The sequence below is a fragment of the Stegostoma tigrinum genome, chromosome 7 (genome assembly GCF_030684315.1).
Source record: "Stegostoma tigrinum isolate sSteTig4 chromosome 7, sSteTig4.hap1, whole genome shotgun sequence".
NCBI lineage: Eukaryota > Metazoa > Chordata > Chondrichthyes > Orectolobiformes > Stegostomatidae > Stegostoma > Stegostoma tigrinum.
The window spans coordinates 102,124,477-102,144,106 of NC_081360.1; the positions used below are offsets into that span (position 1 = coordinate 102,124,477).

General features: G+C 46.6%; 1 protein-coding gene across 3 annotated transcripts in view; it reads left to right on the plus strand.

Moving 5' to 3' along the window:
- LOC125454153 (gap junction gamma-1 protein-like) overlaps nt 1-19,630 on the plus strand; it is a 61,321-nt gene that overhangs the window by 25,854 nt on the left and 15,837 nt on the right. Inside the window, exon 1 of one of the 3 annotated variants that reach the window (XM_048534623.2) lies at nt 13,352-13,467. The exons of the other annotated variants lie outside the window; for them this stretch is intronic. The gene's annotated coding sequence lies outside the window, so the exon portion shown is untranslated. Of the gene's footprint in view, nt 1-13,351; nt 13,468-19,630 lie in introns of those variants that run through there. 3 annotated transcript variants of the gene reach the window in all.

Consider the following 19,630-nt stretch of genomic DNA (forward strand, 5'->3'; position numbering starts at 1 on the left):
TGAGATGGAGACTGAGAGGTCCAGGAAGGTGAGGGATGTGCTGGAAATGGCCCAGGTGAACTGAAGGTAGGGGAAGTGAGTCATCTGTTGAGGGATTCCAATTAACTGCCCTTCTGTTAGAAACACAAAAGCATGGAAAATAGAAGCAGGAGTAGGCCATTTGGCCATTTTAGCCTGCTCTACCATTCAATATGATCATAGCCGATGATCCAATTCAGTCCCCTATTCCACTTTCTCCCTGTATACTTTGATCCCTTTGGCCCTAAGAACAATGCCTAAGTCCTTCTTGAAAACATTCAATTTTTGCCCTCAATCACCTTTTGTGAGAGTGAATTCCACAAGCTCACCACTCAGTGAGTGTAGAAATTTCTGCTTGTCCCAGGCTTACCTCATATCCCTGGACTTTGACCCCTGGCTGTAGCCTCCCTGGTCAAGAGCATCTTGCTGCATTTACCCTGTCTGGCCCTATTAGAATTTTATGTATTTCTATGAGATTCTCCCTCATTCTTCCAACCTCCAGTGAATATGGTCCCAGCTGATCCAGTCTCTCTTCATACATCAGTCCTGGCATCCCAGGATTCAGTCTGGTGAAGCCTTTGTTGCACTCCCTCTATAGCTAGAACATTCTTCATCAGATGAGGAGACGAAAACTGTACACAATAGACCAAAATGGCACATAGCAGTTGTACCATATTGATTAAATGGTGAGTCCATATCAGCCTCTGGTCAATGGCAACCTGTCAGGATGTTGATAGAGGGGGATTCAGTGATGGTGATGCCAGTGAATGTCACATGATGATGGCTAGATTATTTCTTGCTGGCAATGGTCATTGGGTGGCAACTGTGTGGCACAAATATTACTTAGCACTTATCAGTCTAAGCCTGGATATTGTCCAGGTCTTGCTGTATTGGGGCACAGACTGACACAGTATCTGAGGAGTGGCGAATACTTCTGAAAATTACGCAATCATTAGTGATCATCCACGCTTCTGACTTTATAATAGAGGGATCACAAGACAATAAGATATCGGAATAGAATTAGGCCATTTGGCCCAGGCAAGTTTGCTCCGCTATTTGATCATAGTTGATATGTTTCTCAACCCTATTTTCCTGCCTTCTCCCTGTAGCACCTGGTCTTCATAATAATCAAGGACCTATCTATCTCTGTCTTAAATATATTTAATGACCTGGCCTCCACAGTTCTCTGCGGCAATGAGTTCCATATATTCACCACTCTCTGACTGTAGAAATTCCTCCTCATCTCAATTCTAAAGACTGTCCATTCACTCTGAGGCTGTGCCCTTGGGTCCTAGTCTCTCCTACTCATGGAAGCATTTTCTTCATTTCCTCTTATCCAAGCCTCTCAGTATTCTGTAAGTTTAAATCAGATTGACTCCCGCCCTTCAAAACTTCAACTTCAGAGTGTGTGCAAGATACCAGTGGATTGACTAGCTCTCTCCCTTCTTTGAAGCTGGGGTGCGTCCTTCAGAAACACAGGTTTGACTTCCTGCTATAATGATAACTTGTGATCTGCATCATTGCACACAAACGCCGATTTCCAAATGTGTGAAATGAGTAATGTTGTGTCCTATTCAAAGTAGTTGGAGGGTGAAATCGTTACTCAATACTCAGTGGTAAAAGGTACCTTTTTGGAAAGGAACTTATATTTTAGATATATAGCATATTTCACAACTTAAGTACTTCATGAGTTCTCAGCCGAGTTCTCCCTGAAGTGCACTGACTGTTGCAACGTAGGAAACACAGCCGAAACTTTCCTCTATCTGTTCTCTCATTTGGTTGAATGATCTTAGGGCACGGAGGGCAGACATACCCTTCCTGTTAATGACAACACTTATTCATGAAACACCTTTACAGAGAACATAGAACAGTACAGCACAGAACAGGCCCTTCAGCCCACAATGTTGCGCCGACCATTGATCCTCATGTATGCACCCTCAAATTTCTGTGACCATATGCATGTCCAGCAGTCTCTTAAATGACCCCAATGACCCTGCTTCCACAACTGCTGCTGGCAACGCATTCCATGCTCTCACAACTCTCTGTGTAAAGAACCCGCCTCTGACATCCCCTCTATACTTTCCTCCAACCAGCTTAAAACTATGACCTCTCGTGCTCGCCATTTCTACCCTGGGAAATAGTCTCTGGCTATCGACTCTATCTATGCCTCTCATTATCTTGTATACCTCATTAGGTCCCCTCTCCTCCTCCTTTTCTCCAATGAAAAGAGACCGAGCTCAGTCAACCTCTCTTCATAAGATAAGCCCTCCAGTCCAGGCAGCATCCTGGTAAACCTCCTCTGAACCCTCTCCAAAGCATCCACATCTTTCCTACAATAGGGCGACCAGAACTGGACGCAGTATTCCAAGTGCGGTCTAACCAAAGTTTTATAGAGCTGCAACAAGATCTCACGACTCTTAAACTCAATCCCCCTGTTAATGAAAGCCAAAACTCCATATGCTTTCTTAACAACCCTGTCCACTTGGGTGGCCATTTTAAGGGATCTATGTATCTGCACACCAAGATCCCTCTGTTCCTCCATACTGCCAAGAATCCTATCCTTAATCCTGTACTCAGCTTTCAAATTCGACCTTCCAAAATGCATCACCTCGCATTTATCCAGGTTGAACTCCATCTGCCACCTCTCAGCCCATCTGTGCATCCTGTCAATGTCCCGCTGCAGCCCACAACAGCCCTCTATACTGTCAACGACACCCCCGACCTTTGTGTCGTCTGCAAACTTGCTGACCCATCCTTCAATCCCCTCATCCAAGTCATTAATAAAAATTACAAACAGTAGAGGCCCAAGGACAGAGCCCTGTGGAACCCCACTCACCACTGACTTACAGGCAGAATATTTTCCTTCTACTACCACTCGCTGTCTTCTATTGGCCAGCCAATTCTGTATCCAAGCAGCTAAGTTCCCCTGTATTCCATTCCTCCTGACCTTCTGAATGAGCCTACCATGGGGAACCTTATCAAATGTCTTACTGAAGTCCATATACACCACATCCACAGCTCGACCCTCATCAACTTTTCTAGTCACATCCTCAAAAAACTCAATAAGGTTTGTGACCTACCCCTCACAAAGCCGTGTTGACTGTATTTGATCAAGCCATGCTCTTCCAGATGGTCATAAATCCTATCCCTCAGAATCCTTTCTAACACCTTGCAGACGACAGACGTGAGACTTACTGGTCTGTAATTGCCGGGGATTTCCTTATTTCCTTTCTTGAAGAGAGGAATTACATTTGCCTCTCTCCAGTCCTCAGGTACGACTCCAGTGGAGAGCAAGGATGCAAAGATCTTCGCATGTGGCGAAGCAATTGCATTTCTCGCTTCCCAAAGCAGCCGAGGACAAATCTGGTCCGGACCTGGCGACTTGTCAATCTTAATGTTTGACAAAATTTTCAGCACATCAGCTTCCTCTATCTCTATCCATTCCAGCATGCACACCTGCTCTTCAAAGGTTTCATTCACTACAAAGTTCGTTTCTTTCGTAAAGACAGAAGCAAAAAACTCATTTAGGGCTTCACCTACCTCCTCAGACTCCACACACAAGTTCCCTATGCTATCCCTGATCGGCCCTACTCTTTCTTTGACCATTCTCTTATTCCTCACGTAAGTGTAAAATGCCTTTTTGTTTTCCCTGATTCCTTCTGCCAAGCCTTTCTCGTGCCCCCTCCTGGCTCTCCTCAGACCATTTTTGAGCTCCTTCCTTGCCTGCATGTAATCCTCTCTAGCTGAACTTGACCCTAGCTTCCTCCACCTTATGTAAGCTACCTTCTTCCTTTTCACAAGAAGCTCCACCGCTCTCGTCATCCAAGGTTCCTTTATCTTACCCCTTCTTGCCTGTCTCAGAGGGACATATTTACTCATCACTCGCAACAACTGTTCCTTAAACAGTCTCCACATGTCTATAGTTCCCTTACCATGGAACAATTGCTCCCAGTCCATGCTTCCTAACTCATGTCTAATCGCGATATAGTTTCCTCTTCCCCAATTAAATATCCTCCCATTTTGCCTAATCCTCTCCTTCTCCATAGCTATGTAGAATGTGAGGCAGTTATGGTCACTATCACCAAAATGCTCTCCCACCACAAGATCTGATACCTGCCCCGGCTCGTTTCCGAGCACCAAGTCTAGAATGGCCTCTCCCCTTGTCGGCCTGTCAACGTACTGCGTTAGGAAACCCTCCTGAACACACCTTACAAAAACAGCTCCATTCAAATCTTCTGCTCGAAGGAGGTTCCAATCAATATTAGGAAAGTTAAAGTCACCCATTACAACAACCCTACTGCATCCACACTTTTCCAAAATCTGTCGACCTATGCTTTCTTCAATCTCCCTGCTGCTATTGGGGGGCCTGTAGTAAACCCCTAACGACGTGACTGCTCCCTTGCTGTTCCTAATTTCCACCCATACTGACTCGGTAGGCAGATCTTCCTCGACAATGGAAGCTTCTGTAGCTGTGATACCCTCTCTGATTAGTAGTGCTACACCCCCTTCTCTTTCTCCCCCCTCCCTATTCTTTTTAAATATTGACAGGATGCAGAGATGGGCTGAGAGGTGGCAGATGGAGTTCAACCTGGATAAATGCGAGGTGATGCATTTTGGAAGGTCGAATTTGAAAGCTGAGTACAGGATTAAGGAAAGGATTCTTGGCAGTGTGGAGGAACAGAGGGATCTTGGTGTGCAGATACATAGATCCCTTAAAATGGTCACCCAAGTGGACAGGGTTGTTAAGAAAGCATATGGTGTTTTGGCTTTCATTAACAGGGGGATTGAGTTTAAGAGTCGTGAGATCTTGTTGCAGCTCTATAAAACTTTGGTTAGACCGCACTTGGAATACTGCGTCCAGTTCTGGGTGCCCTATTATAGGAAAGATGTGGATGCTTTGGAGAGGGTTCAGAGGAGGTTTACCAGGATGCTGCCTGGACTGGAGGGCTTATCTTATGAAGAGCGGTTGACTGAGCTCGGTCTCTTTTCATTGGAGAAAAGGAGGAGGAAAGGGGACCTAATTGAGGTATACAAGATAATGAGAGGCATAGATAGAGTCGATAGCCAGAGACTATTTCCCAGGGCAGAAATGGCTAGCACGAAGGGTCATAGTTTTAAGCTGGTTGGTGGAAAGTATAGAGGGGATGTCAGAGGCAGGTTCTTTAGGCAGAGAGTTGTGAGAGCATGGAATGCGTTGCCAGCAGCAGTCGTGGAAGCAAGGTCATTGGGGTCATTTAAGAGACTGCTGGACATGTATATGGTCACAGAAATTTGAGGGTGCATACATGAGGATCAATGGTCGGCACAACATTGTGGGCTGAAGGGCCTGTTCTGTGCTGTACTGTTCTATGTTCTATGTTCTAAATGTTCTAAACCCTGGAACATCCAGCAACCATTCCTGCCCATGAGAAACCCATGTCTCTGTTATGGCCACAACATCATAGCACCAGGTACTGATCCATGCTCTAAGTTCATCACTTTTATTCCTGATACTCCTTGCATTAAAGCAAACACACTTTAACCGATCCCTTGGTTCCTTCCCACTAGCTGGTCTACCTCTTGCTACTGCCTCACCTGCATCAACTCTCACCTCTGGTATACAGCTCAGGTTCCCACCCCCCTGCCATACTAGTTTAAACCGTCTCGAACTACTCGAGCAAACCTTCCACCCAGGACATTGGTCCCCTTCCAGTTCAGATGCAACCCGTCCTTCTTGTACAGGTCCTACCTTCCCCAGAAGGCATCCCAATTATCTCCATATCTGAAGCCCTCCCTCCTACACCATCTGCGTAGCCACGTGTTCAGCTGTGCCCGCTCCCTGTTCCTCGCCTCGCTATCTCGTGGCACCGGTAGTAAACCAGAGAACACTACTCTGTTCGTCCTGCTCTGCAGCTTCCATTCTAACTCCCTGAAATCACTTTTTATATCGTCAATCCTATTTCTGGCTATATCATTTGTGCCAATATGTAACACGATTTCTGGCTGTTCGCCCTCCCCTTTTAGAACCTTAATACACCCGATCGGAGACGTCCCGGACCCTGGCACCAGGGAGGCAACATACCTTCCGGGAATCCTGATCCTGACCACAGTGAAATGCCCCAAGGTGCTTCCAAGGGGCATTATAAAACAAAGTATGACAATGAGACACATAACGTTCCAAAGAAGCACAATGCAAACTGAAGGAACAGCGCTCCATCCTCTCCTTTAGACACTTTTCAGTCTTGTGGTCTCAAATACTGAATTTCACATCTTTAGAAACTGATCATGTTATTTCTGAAGAAGAGTCTACGCCCAAAACGTCAGCCTTCCTGCTCCTCTGATGCTGCTTGGCCTGCTGTGTTCATCCAGCTCTACACATTGTTATTTATACAAGTCATCCAGTTTTCTTATATTCCCTTCCCGCGGCATTGTCTTGTTTCTGTCTTGTTTACTTTGCTCTTAGTAGAGAGGACCTGGTCTCCTCCTTTCACACGTTAATTTACACTCATTTTACATCTCTTTTCTCTTTCTCCAACATTAATGTTCCCTTTGACTTTTCGCATTGGGCCTCTAAACACCTGCCCTCTTGCTCCTTCTTTGCCTCTGTTGAAAGTATGAAAAATAATATTTCCAACATATTTCAGTTCTGAAGATGAGTGATCCTGGAATGAATGGAAGAGTGATTTTATTGTTCTATGTATTTGGGAGGATACAGTCATAAGTGGTTTGTTGCCATGATCTGGCACCATTTTGGATTACAAAATGAATAAAAAAAAGTTAACTTAAATAAAGCTTCATATTCTGTTCTATTGACAAAAAATATAAAGCCAGAAAAATAAGAAATAATGTTCAATTTTACAATCCTTGTCAAGCACAAATCTGGACTTTCTTAAGGTCTTTGGGGTTTCTGTAAGGTGTTGTGATTCTGGGCCACAATGAGTCCTTTTTCCGAGTTCAGCTAATGCACCAGGAGACCCTTGCTCCACTGCTGCTGCCTCACCAACATCGCTATGAGTCCTGATCGGGGTCTACCAGACAGCCAAATTGCAGCTGCTGCTTCACTGACATGGCTAGGAGACCCAATCCGGGCCTACCACATGGCCAAAGCTGCCGCCCTGCCTCACTGATACAGCCACCAAGAAGAAGATAAAGTTAAAGAAAAGCAAAGACGAAAACGAAAGAGAAAGAAGGATGCGGCTGACCTGGAGCAGATGGGCTCAGGACCTGAGACTTTGCCAGCGCCGCCATCTAGGAACCACTTGAAAAGTTAACAGCTTCTCTCTTCGCAAATTCTGCCAGACCTGCTGAGTTTCTCCAGTCAATTTCTGTTTCTGTTTGTTTCACATGAGGAGATATTGGGTCGGATATCAATATTATACAACCATAAGAAACAGGAACACGTGTAGGCCTTTTTGTTGCTCTGCCATTCAGTAGAATAAGTGCTGAACCCACACTCCTTATGTCCATTTTCTTGCACTTTTCCCATTGCTCTTAAATCTATCTTGGTCATAACCTAGGTCAAAGAGCTAAATTTTAAGGAGTGCCATTTGGGGCGAGGCAATGGCCCAGTGGTATTATCGCTGGACTGTTAGTCCAGACACCTGGACAATGTTGTCGGGATTCCGAGTACAAATCTCACTATGGCAGATGGTAGAATTTGAATTCAATAAACATCTGGAATTAAGAATCTAATGATGACCATAAATGCAGTCAATTGTCAGAAAAACCAACCTGGTTCACTAATGTCCTTTGGGGAAGGAACCTGCCATCCTTAACTGATCTGGGCCACACATGACTCCAGACCTACAACAATGTGGTTGATTCTTAACTGCCCTCTGGGCAATTAGGGATGGGCAATAAATGCTGCCAGGCCAGCGATGCCCTCATCCCGTGAATGAATAAAGAAAAAGAAAAATTCATCAACAGGCTCCTCTTAGAATCATAGAATCCCTACAGTGTCTTTGATCTCCCATTTGCTTTCTTAAGATGCCCTTGCACTTTCTATGCTCCACTAGCGCTTCCACTGATTTGCATTCTTTGTACCTTTTTAAAACCCGCAGTTGAGTTCTAAATATTCCTTGACAGCCAGTGTTCTACGGCTTGTTGCTCCTACATTTCACCCTCACCTTTGTTGCACTCACCGTACAGCCAGAAAGCCCTTCCTCAGGTTCTAGACTCCTCTGTATGGAGGAAGTCTCCTTCCTTCATAACAAAGTGTGGAGCTGGATGATCACAGCAGGCCAAGCAGCATCTTAGGAGCACAAAAGCTGACGTTTCATGCCTAGACCCTTCATCAGAATGGTCTAGGCCCGAAACGTCAGCTTTTGAGCTCATAAGATACTGATTGGCCTGCTGTGATCATCCAGCTCCACACTTTGTTATCTCAGGTTTTCCAGAATCTGCAGTTCCCATTATCTCTGGTCTCCTTCCTTCACGTCTTGTCTTCAAGAGACCTATCAAGTCATTTTCTAATAGGATCAGGCCTGATCTGTTTCCGTTTCAAATTCCACATTCCAATCTACTTCCTCAATAACTTTCCATTCCCCTGCCTAATAAGGATCATCTACCTCCACTGTAATGATATTTAAGGACCCTGCCACCACTGCCTAATGAGGCAGAGAATTGAAAAGTAATAGGGCAGAATCATACAGGGTCCTCAGTCATTGATGGGATTTGTGTAAGAGTCAGACGAAGTTGAGCGAGGTCTCTTAATGGCTTACGCAGCTTGCTGCATCTTTTATGCATTTGTTGAGCCATGCAGCTAGTTGCTAATTGAGGGGGCTTGTTGTTTGTTAAATTAAGCTCTGCTCACTAACATTCAGCCTCCCATTTTACCAAACTCGACAACTGGGGAAGGCATGTATTATTGCTGGACTGTTAATCCGGAGAGCCAGGTAATGTTTTGGAGATAATGGGAACTGCAGATGCTGGAGAATCCAAGACAACAAAATGTGAGGCTGGATGAACACAGCAGGCCAAGCAGCATCTCAGGAGCACAAAAGCTGACGTTTCGGGCCTAGACCCTTCATCAGAGAGGGGGATGGGGTGAGGGTTCTGGAATAAATAGGGAGAGAGGGGGAGGGGGACCGAAGATGGAGAGAAAAGAAGATAGGTGGAGAGAGTATAGGTGGGGAGGTAGGGAGGGGATAGGTTAGTCCAGGGAAGACGGACAGGTCAAGGAGGTGGGATGAGGTTAGTAGGTAGATGGGGGTGCGGCTTGGGGTGGGAGGAAGGGATGGGTGAGAGGAAGAACAGGTTGGACTGGTTTTGGGATGCGGTGGGTGGAGTGGAAGAGCTGGGCTGGTTGTGTGGTGCAGTAGGGGGAGGGGACGAACTGCGCTGGTTTAGGGATGCAGTAGGGGAAGGGGAGATTTTGAAACTGGTGAAGTCCACATTGATACCATTAGGCTGCAGGGTTCCCAGGCGGAATATGAGTTGCTGTTCCTGCAACCTTTGGGTGGCATCATTGTGGCACTGCAGGAGGCCCATGATGGACATGTCATCTAAAGAATGGGAGGGGGAGTGGAAATGGTTTGCGACTGGGAGGTGCAGTAGTTTGTTGCGAACCGAGCGGAGGTGTTCTGCAAAGCGGTCTCCAAGCCTCCGCTTGGTTTCCCCAATGTAGAGGAAGCCACACCGGGTACAGTGGATGCAGTATACCACATTGGCAGATGTGCAGGTGAACCTCTGCTTAATGTGGAATGTCATCTTGGGGCCTGGGATAGGGGTGAGGGGGGAGGTGTGGGGGCAAGTGTACCATTTCCTGCGGTTGCAGGGGAAGGTGCCGGGTGTGGTGGGGTTGGACGGCAGTGTGGAGCGAACAAGGGAGTCACGGAGAGAGTGGTGTCTCCGGAAAGCAGACAGGGGTGGGGATGGAAAAATGTCTTGGGTGGTGGGGTCGGATTGTAGATGGCGGAAGTGTCGGAGGATGATGCGTTGTATCCGGAGGTTGGTAGGGTGGTGTGTGAGAACGAGGGGGATCCTCTTTGGGCGGTTGTGGCGGGGGCGGGGTGTGAGGGACGTGTTGCGGGAAATACGGGAGACGCGGTCGAGGGCGTTCTCGATCACTGTGGGGGGAAAGTTGCGGTCCTTGAAGAATTTGGACATCTGGGATGTGCGGGAGTGGAATGTCTTGTCATGGGAGCAGATGCGGCGGAGGCGAAGGAATTGGGAATAGGGGATGGAATTTTTGCAGGAGGGTGGGTGGGAGGAGGTGTATTCTAGGTAGCTGTGGAAGTCGGTGGGCTTGAAATGGACATCAGTTACAAGCTGGTTGCCTGAGATGGAGACTGAGAGGTCCAGGAAGGTGAGGGATGTGCTGGAGATGGCCCAGGTGAACTGAAGGTTGGGGTGGAAGGTGTTGGTGAAGTGGATGAACTGTTCGAGCTCCTCTGGGGAGCAAGAGGCGGCGCCGATACAGTCATCAATGTACCGGAGGAAGAGGTGGGGTTTTGGTCCTGTGTAGGTGTTTTGGAGATCCAGGTTTGAATCTCATCATGGCAGAGGGTAGAATTTGAATTCAGCAAAAATCTGGAATTAAATCTGTAATTAATGATGACCATGAAACAATTCTTAATTGTTGGGGAAACCCATCTGGTTCACTAATGACCTGTTGTGAAAGAAACTGCCATTCTTACCTTATCTGGCCTATATGACTCCAGAACATCAGCATTGTGGTTGATTCTTAACTGCCCTCTGGACAATTAGGGATAAGCAATAAATGCTGGCACAGCCAGCGACACCTTCATCACATGAATGTATAAATAAAAATATAATAAGCTAGGCATCGAGAATTCTTGACATCGCAGTCAGATGGAAGAACCAATGACTTCGGTTCACCGCTGGCTTTGTGGAACCTCTGTTGCTCTGCGCCAAACACCATATCAATCTGGTTGGTGCACATCTTGCTATTCTGCAGCTTGTCTCCTTAATCTTGCATCCACTCCACGACAAACACACTGCATGTGCAGCAAGCAAGCAATCCTATCTCAAAGTCTCAGGGGAGTGGACCCCACTGAAGTCCATGGAGGCACTGTCAGTCTGGGGGTCACGGCACAGTCAGTCAAGGGCAGCCTCCCAAAACCAGACCAGGCAATTGAGCATAGCCAGATGTCTGGTCGGGATAACATCAGTCAGGTGGAAAATGCCTCTGCAGTCCAGGGGAGTGGGTCACTACCTGTCCTACGGCCCTGAGACAGGGGTTTTGGCCAATGAGGTTGGGGAGATCCACAAGCATCATTTGGATCTGGGCACTTTCTGGGCTTTGAAGGCAATGGGCCATGCTCAATCTGTCAAACAGTCCACAGAAACAAAGGCAAAAGGTGGGCAGTGGGACGAGGGGGACTGCCGTCATAGAAGGAAGACTCGGGAACCTGTCAGAAACTGCAGGCTTTGGGGAAGATGGATGATAACTGTCAAGGACGCAATAGTTTGTAAGGGGGTGTGGAATACAGTAAAGCATTGATTCGGAATAGGGTAATGCAGAAGTGCGAAGGGTTTGCCCATGGTCAGGAGCACTCTGGCTTCAAAGTGGGGATAGAGTACGCCCTGGTCTGGAGGAGGGCCAGGTCAGCAACTGCACGCTTATGTAGATGAGTTGGGTGGGGCATGTGGCAATTAGGGCACACACAGTGAGCTATCAGGGAGGGGACATGGATGTTTGGGGTCTCACCAATATATTCAGGCAAAGGTTGGAAGCCACTGGTTGAGGAGTATCCACTGTTACCTTCCATTGTGCTGGAAATCGACAGCAGGCAATGGGGAAGAAAATGGCTGCAATTATACTTGGAGTGGACAGGGTAAGAGAGGGATGGGCTTCAGAATCCACCAATGTTATGCCCTTGAGAGGGAAACATTACTCATTGATCCAGGCATTATATAGGACACAGATCTGCAGGGTCCTAATCCCCAGCCATCTTACAGCATTAGTCCCCTGTTTGTTATGCAGCACCATGTCCTGCGCATCACTGAGCACCTCATTCACACCAACAATTTGTGACCCGGAGGTTACAGAAAGATTAGGGACGTTGCAGGACAAGGGGGAGTAGTGCCAACAGAACAACAGAACCCGTTGTCCTTATGTGCCTTGTTCCTGTATCATCCACTTGCCATGTTGGACTTGAAACAGTAACTCTGATAGACACTGCCAGACCTTCTGAGCTTTTCCAGCACGAACAGGCGTTGAAAATAATAAAAAAAAGCTAATGGAATGTTGGCCTTTATGTCTAGAGGACTTAAGTATAAGGATGCAGAAGTTATGTGCACTTGTACAAAACCATGGTTACAGCCCACTTGACACTACTGTGACCAGATATGGGCACCACACCCTAGGAAGGATATCTTGATCTTGGGGGGAATAATACTTGGTCTTCCAAGATTAAATTATGAGGAGAGATTATACAAATTAAATCTATGTTCTCTAGAATTTAGAAGGTTAAAGGTTGTCTGATCAAAATGTTCAAGATAGAGGCACCATTTTTAGATTGAGGTAAGGAGGAATTTATTCTGTCAGAAGGTAGCGAGTCTTTGAAACTCCTTGCCACAGAGAGTTGTGGGAACAGAGTCCTTGTGTATATTTAATGCCGACATAGATAAATTCTTGATCGGAAAAGGAATCAAGGAGTTACATGAAAAGTGAATGTGGGGAATGTCAGATAAGTCATGATCCTATTGAATGGTGGAGAAGGCTCTAGGGGCTGAAAGGCTTACTCCTGTTTCTATTTGTTATGGTGTTATACAAATAAGAGAGTACAGGGTAGTCCTGTAAATCCACTGGTTGGGGATTAGAGAACTAGGGGGCGTAGTTGTTAAATTAGGACCAATCTGTTCAGGAGAGATGTTAGGAAGTACTTCCACATACAAAGGGTGATAGAGGTTTTACCTCTTTTCCACAAATAACAGTAGATGCTGTATCAGTGGTTAATTTTAAACTTGAGATAGATAAATTATATATGGAAGCATATAGAGTCAGGCCACAGATCAATTATGATCTCTGTGAATGATGGAATATGCTTGAGTGACTGAATAGCCTACTCCCGTTCCTATGGGAAAGTGCTAACTCCCCTATGCTAATAAATTGTCAAGTGGGGAGCAAGATGAGGCAGTAAATTGCTCTCAAATATTAGCAGAACTGGCATGTTGTGAAATGTAAGCTGTTTTGATGCATGCACAGACAGGTTAGCACAGTGTTGGGCAAAAGGATTATTATCCCAGACTTGACGCATCATTGATTCATTGTTTTGAAATGGAATTTTCTTCCTCAGAATTTACTGAGTGAAAGGTGTTGCTCAAGGGGAGGATCTTAATTTTTAAATAGCTGAGTGTCTTTTAGTTTAGCTCAGTGCCTGTTGGATGCCATGACAGCAGGGAGTGCTCAAAGCAATATTTTAAATTCCTTTTTTTACTTTGGCACGGTAAGGAGTCGGTTTTCGAAGAGTTTGGAACAAGGCCATTTATTGATTCAGTTTTATGGTAAGTTACACAACTTGCTTTGTTAACAAGGCTTCCCTTTGCACAAGACAAGTTTGCTTATTGAAAGGAGCAGTTAGTAGTAGGGCTGAAACTCTTCAGCACACTTAATACCTGGATACGATTGCTGTGAGGTCTCGGTTTCCTCCAGCAAATTTTCTTCCCCAGTCTTGCATGTGCGCACCTGCAGAATTCCCACTGGGATTAGATTGGTGACCAGGCAGAGGTCTATAAATATCAATGGAGTTCAGCGGAGGAAGTATTTCCACTTGTGAAGTGGAGTGTAAAACTAAGATACCATAAATTAAGGGCAGGCATGAATAAAGCTGACAGGTTTACCAGGTTTATTTCTGGGATAGTAGGACTGGTGTATGAACAGAGACTGATCAATCAAGATTATATTCACTGGAGTTCAGAAGAATTGGGGAGAAGTTACAGAAACCTGCACAATTCTAACAGGACTATACAGGGTAAACACAGCAAGGATGTTCCCAATGAACAGGGAGCCCAGACCATGGGTCATAGTTTAAGGATATGGAAGCCATTTAGTATTGAGATGAGGAGAAATCTCTTCGCTCAGAGAGAGGTGAGCCTGTGGAATTTGCTATCATAGAAAGCGGTTGAGACTATAAAATTGAATGTTTTCAAGAAGGAGTTAGAGCTGTTAGGGCTGAAAGGATCTAAGGATATGGGGAACAAGAGGGAACAGCAGACTGAGTTGGATGATGAGCCGTAATCATCTTGGGGCGCAGAGTGGGCACGAGAGGCTGAATGGCTAACTCCTGCTCCTGTTTTCGATGTTCTGATGTTGGTTATTGAGCGTCAGGGTTTTAAGCAGCTCCTCTCCACTACTTCTAAACAGGATCCTGTCCAGGTTCTTGTCCAGATGCACTGTGTTGTAACTCTTAACAAATGTGCCGATTTGCCAGTTGCATTCACCCTCCTGCCTTGGATACTTGCTGAAGTTGATCAAACATATTGAAAGATAAGTCTCATCAAGGCTGTGATCTTGATTGTAAATTATATTGTCATAGAGTTGTACAGTACAGAAACAGACGCTACGGTCCAACTTGTTCACGTCAAATAGGTATCCTAAATTGATCTAGTCCCACTTGCCAGTATTTGGCCCATATCCCTCTAAAGCCTTCCTATTCATATACTCATCCAGATGCCTTCTAAAAATTAAGTTTAAAATATGTAAATTTCACAACCTCCCAACAAAAAAGTATCTGAAATCTTGACTGAGGCCTGTTGATTCATAGAATCCCTACAATATGGAAGAAGACCATCTGAGTCCACACCAATTCCCAAAACAGCATCCTACCATATCTCTGCAGCCTTGCACTTATGACCAATCCACCTAGCCTACACATCCTGTACTGTAACGGGCAATTTAGCATGGTCAATCCACTTAACCTGCAAATTTTTGGGCTATGAGATGGGGAGAATGTGTAAGCTCCATACAGAGAGTCACCCAAGTGTGGAACTGAACCAGGGTCCCTAGGCACTCTGCTAACCACTGACCCACCATGCCTCTCCAGGTATTTTTCAAATGTTGGCCTCATAACAGTGGGGAGAATTCCACCTGCTCTTCTTCAAGATGGTGAGAATGAGATCCTTCACATCCCAAGAGGCCAGTCTGGGATCTTAGTTTAGTATCTCAGCTGAAAGTTGCAGCTTCCAATGGCAGTGCATCTGCTACTTACTGCATTGTTGCTCCAATCTCTGGGTGTGATCCAAGGGCATTCTAAATTGGGATTCATTTGAAGATAACACAGTGTGAAGCTGGATGAACACAGCAGGCCAAGCAGCATCAGAGGAGCAGGAAAGTTTGACGTTTCGGGTCTGGACCCTTCTTCAGAAATGGGGGAGAGAGAGGGGATTCTGAAATAAATAGGGAGATGGGGAGGCGAATAGAAGATGGATAAAGGAGAAGATAGGGTGAGGAGACTGACAGTCAAAGAGGAGGGGTTACAGTCAGTGAAGGTGAATGTAGGTGGGGAGTTAGGGAGGAGATAGGTCAGTCTAGGGAGGACGGACAGGTCAAGGGGGCGAAATGAGGTTAATGGGTAGGAGATGGGGGTGTGGCTTCAGGTGGGAGGAATGGTTAGGGAGGCGGGGACTAGCTGGGCTGGTTTTGGGATCTGGTCAGGGGATGGGAGTATTTGAAGATTGTGAAGTCCACATTGATATCCTTGGGCTGCAGGCTTCCCAAGCGAAATATGAGATGCTGTTCCTGCATCTTTTGGGTGGTATCATCATGGCAATGCAGGAGGCCCAGGATGGACATGTTGTCCATGGAGTTATTTGGGGGTGGGGTGGCGAGTTGAAATGGTTTGCGAACGAGAGGTGTATTTGTTTGTTGCGAAGTGAGCATAGGTGTTCCACAAAGTGGTCCCCAAGCCTCCGTTTGGTTTCCCTGATGTAGAGGAGGCCACAACACGGGTGAGGTTCCAGAGGACTGGAGCCTTGCTAATGTTGTCCCCTTGTTTAAAAAGGGCAGCAAGGATAATCCAGGTAATTATTAACCGGTGAGCCTGATGTCAGTGATAGGGAAGCTACTGGGGAAGATACTGAGGGATAGGATCTATTTCTATTTGGAAGAAAATGGGCTTATCAGTGATAGGTAACATGGTTTTGTACAGGGAAGGTCATGTCTTACCAACTTAATAGAATTCTTTGAGGACGTGACAAAGCTGATTGATGAGGGAAAGGCTGTAGATGTCATATACATGGACTTCAGTAAGGTGTTTGATAAGGTTCCCCATGGCAGGCTGATGGAGAAAGTGAAGTCACATGGGGTCCAGGGTGTGCTAGCTAGATGGATAAAAAACTGGCTGGGCAACAGGAGATAGAGGGTAGTAGTAGAAGGGAGTTTCTCAAATTGGAGACCTGTGACCAGTGGTGTTCCACAGGGATCTGTGCTGGGACCACTATTGTTTGTGATATATGTAAATGATTTGGAAGAAGGTGTAGGTGGTCTGATCAGCAAGTTTGCAGATGACACTAAGATTGGTGGAGTAGCTGATAGTGAAGGGGACTGTCAGAAATTACAGCAGAATATAGATAGACTGGAGAATTGGGCAGATAAATGGCGGATGGAGTTCAATCTGGGCAAAGGCGAGGTGATGCATTTTGGATGATCAAATTCAAGGGCGAACTATACAGTAAATGGAAAGGTCCTAGGGAAAATTGATGAACAGAGAGATCTGGGTGTTCAGGTCCATTGTTCCCTGAAGGTGACAACGCAAGTCAATAGGGTGGTCAAGAAGGCATATGGCATGCTTTCCTTCATTGGGCGGGGTATTGAGTACAAGAGTTGGCAGGTCATGTTGCAGTTGTACAGGACTTTGGTTCGGTCACATCTGGAGCACTGTGTACAGTTCTGGTCGCCACATTACCAAAAGGATGTGGATGCTTTGGAGAGGGTGCAGAGGAGGTTCACCAGGATGTTGCCTGGTATGGAGGGTGCTAGCTATGAAGAGAGGTTGAATAGATTGGGATTATTTTCATTAGAAAGACGGAGATTGAGGGGGGACCTGATTGAGGTCTACAAAATCATGAGGGGTATGGACAGGGTGGATAGCAAAAAGCTTTTTCCTAGAGTGGGGGACTCAATTACTCGGGGTCATGCGTTCAAAGTGAGAGGAGGAAAGTTTAAGGGAGATATGCGTGGAAAGTTCTTTACACAGAGGGTGGTGGGTGCCTGAAACGCGTTGCCAGTGGAGGTGGTAGACGCAGACACGTTAGCGTCTTTTAAGATATATTTGGACAGGTACATGGATGGGCAGGGAGCAAATGGACACAAACTGTTAGAAAATAGATGACAGGTTAGACAGAGGATCTTGATCGGCGCAGGCTTGGAGGGCCGAAGGGCCTGTTCCTGTGCTGTTGGTTTCTTTGTTTGTTACAACAGGAACAGCAGATACAATATATCACATTAACAGATGTGCAGGTGAACATCTGTTTGATGTGAAAAGTCTTCTTAGGGCATGGGATGGGGTTGAGGGAGAAGGTATAGGGACGGGTGTAGCACTTGCTTTGGTTGCAGGGAAAAGTGCCGGCGGTGGTGGGGCTGGAGGGGAGTGTGGAGCGGACAAGGGAGTCACGGAAAGAGTGGTCCCTCCGGAAAGCACGTATGGGTGGGAGGGAAAAATGTGTTTGGTAGAGGGGAGATTGCAGATGGCGGAAATGTAGGAGGATGATGCATTGGATTTGAAGGTTGGTGTGGTGGTACGAGAGGACGAGGGGGATTCTGTTTTGGTTATTATTGCGGATGGGGGTGGAGGGATGAGTTGCGGGAAATGCATTTTCAAGGGCATTTTTGATCACTGCGGACGGGAAGTTGCGGTTCTTTAATAAAAGAGGACATCTGGGATGTTCGGGAGTGCCGAAGAGGCAAGCATAGCTTGGGCCCCATGCAGGTACCCAGGGCCACACCCTTTGTCTGTAGGAATTGGGAGGAATTAAAGGAGAAGTTGTTGAGTATGAGGACGAGTTTGGATAAGCAGATGAGGGTGTCACTGGAGGTGGAACTGGTCTTTTCTGCAGGATAGGAAGAAGTGGAGGGCTTTTAGGGCATCAGCATGGGGAATGCAGGTGTATAGGGACTGGATGTCCGTATTAAAAATGAGGTGTTGGGGAGTGGGGAATTGGAAGTTCTGGAGGAGGTGGAGGGTGTGGGTGAGGCCTTCCACTCCCGAACATCCCAGATGTCTTCTTTTTTAAAGAACCGCAACTTCCCCTCCGCAGTGATCGAAAATGCCCTCGATCATGTCTCCTGCACTTCCCGCAACTCATCCCTCACACCGCCTATCCGCAATAATAATCAAAACAGAATTCCCCTTGTCCTCACGTGCCACCCCACCAACCTCCAAACCCAACGCATCATCCTCCTACATTCCCGCCATCTGCAATCTGATCCCACTTCCAAAGATATTTTTCCTTCCTTACCCTTATCTGCTTTCCGGAGGGACCACTCTTTCCGTGACTCCCTTGTCCGCTCCACACTCCCCTCCAGCCCCACCACCCCCGGCACTTTTCCCTGCAACCGAAGCAAGTGCTGCACCTGCCCCTATACCTCACCCTCATCCCATGCCCTAAGAAGACTTTTCACATTAACAGATGTGCAGGTGAACATCTGTTTAATGTGATATACTGTATCTGCTGTTCCCGTTATGGCCTCCTCTACATCAGGGTAAGCAAACAGAGGCTTGGGGACCGCTTTGTGGAACACCTACGCTCAGTTCGCAACAAACAACTACACCCCCCCATCGTGAACCATTTCAACTCCCCTCCTCACTCGTCGGACGACATGTTCATCCTGGGCCTCCTGCATTGCCACAATGATGCCACCCGAAAGATGCAGGAACAGCATCTCCTATTTCGCTTGAACCCTGCAGCCCAAGGATACCAATGTTGACTTCGCAAGCTTCAAAATCTCCCTTCCCCCGACCCAGATCCCAAAACCAACCCAACTAGTCCCCGCCTCCCTAACCATTACTGCCACCTCAAGCCCCACCCCCATCTCCTCCCCACTAACCTCATCCCGCCCCCTTGACCTGTCCATCCCCCTGGACTGACCTATCCCCTCCCTAACACCCCACCTACATTCACCTTCACTGGCTCTAACTCCATCTCTTTGACCTGTCTGTCTCCTCTCACCCAATCTTCTCCTTTATCCATCTTCTATCCGCCTCCCCCTGTCTCCCTATTTATTTCAGAATCCCCTTCCCCTTCCCCATTTCTGAAGAAGGATCCCGACCTGAAACGTCAAACTTTCCTGCTCCTCTGATGCTGCTTGGCCTGCTGTGTTCATCCAGCTTCACACCTTGTTATCTCAGATTCTCCAGCATTGGCAGTTCCTATTATCTTCATTTGAAGATGTTGGCCCCTATGTGGAATGTGTATTGCCTAATGAGGACAAGAGCACATTATAGTTGAATACCTTCCAGGCACATGAAGAATAGCTGCTCGGGACTTACAAAGCTGCGCAAACGGAAGACTCTTTGGGACGTAAAGTGGAAATATTGATAGGTAGGTTAATTAGTTAACCATTCTTCAGGGGAGGAAATCTTCCGACCTTACCTGGTCTGGCCAACCTGAGATAAAAGATCCACAGCAACATAGTTAACTCTTAATGGCCTTCCGAAATGGCCCAAAGCAG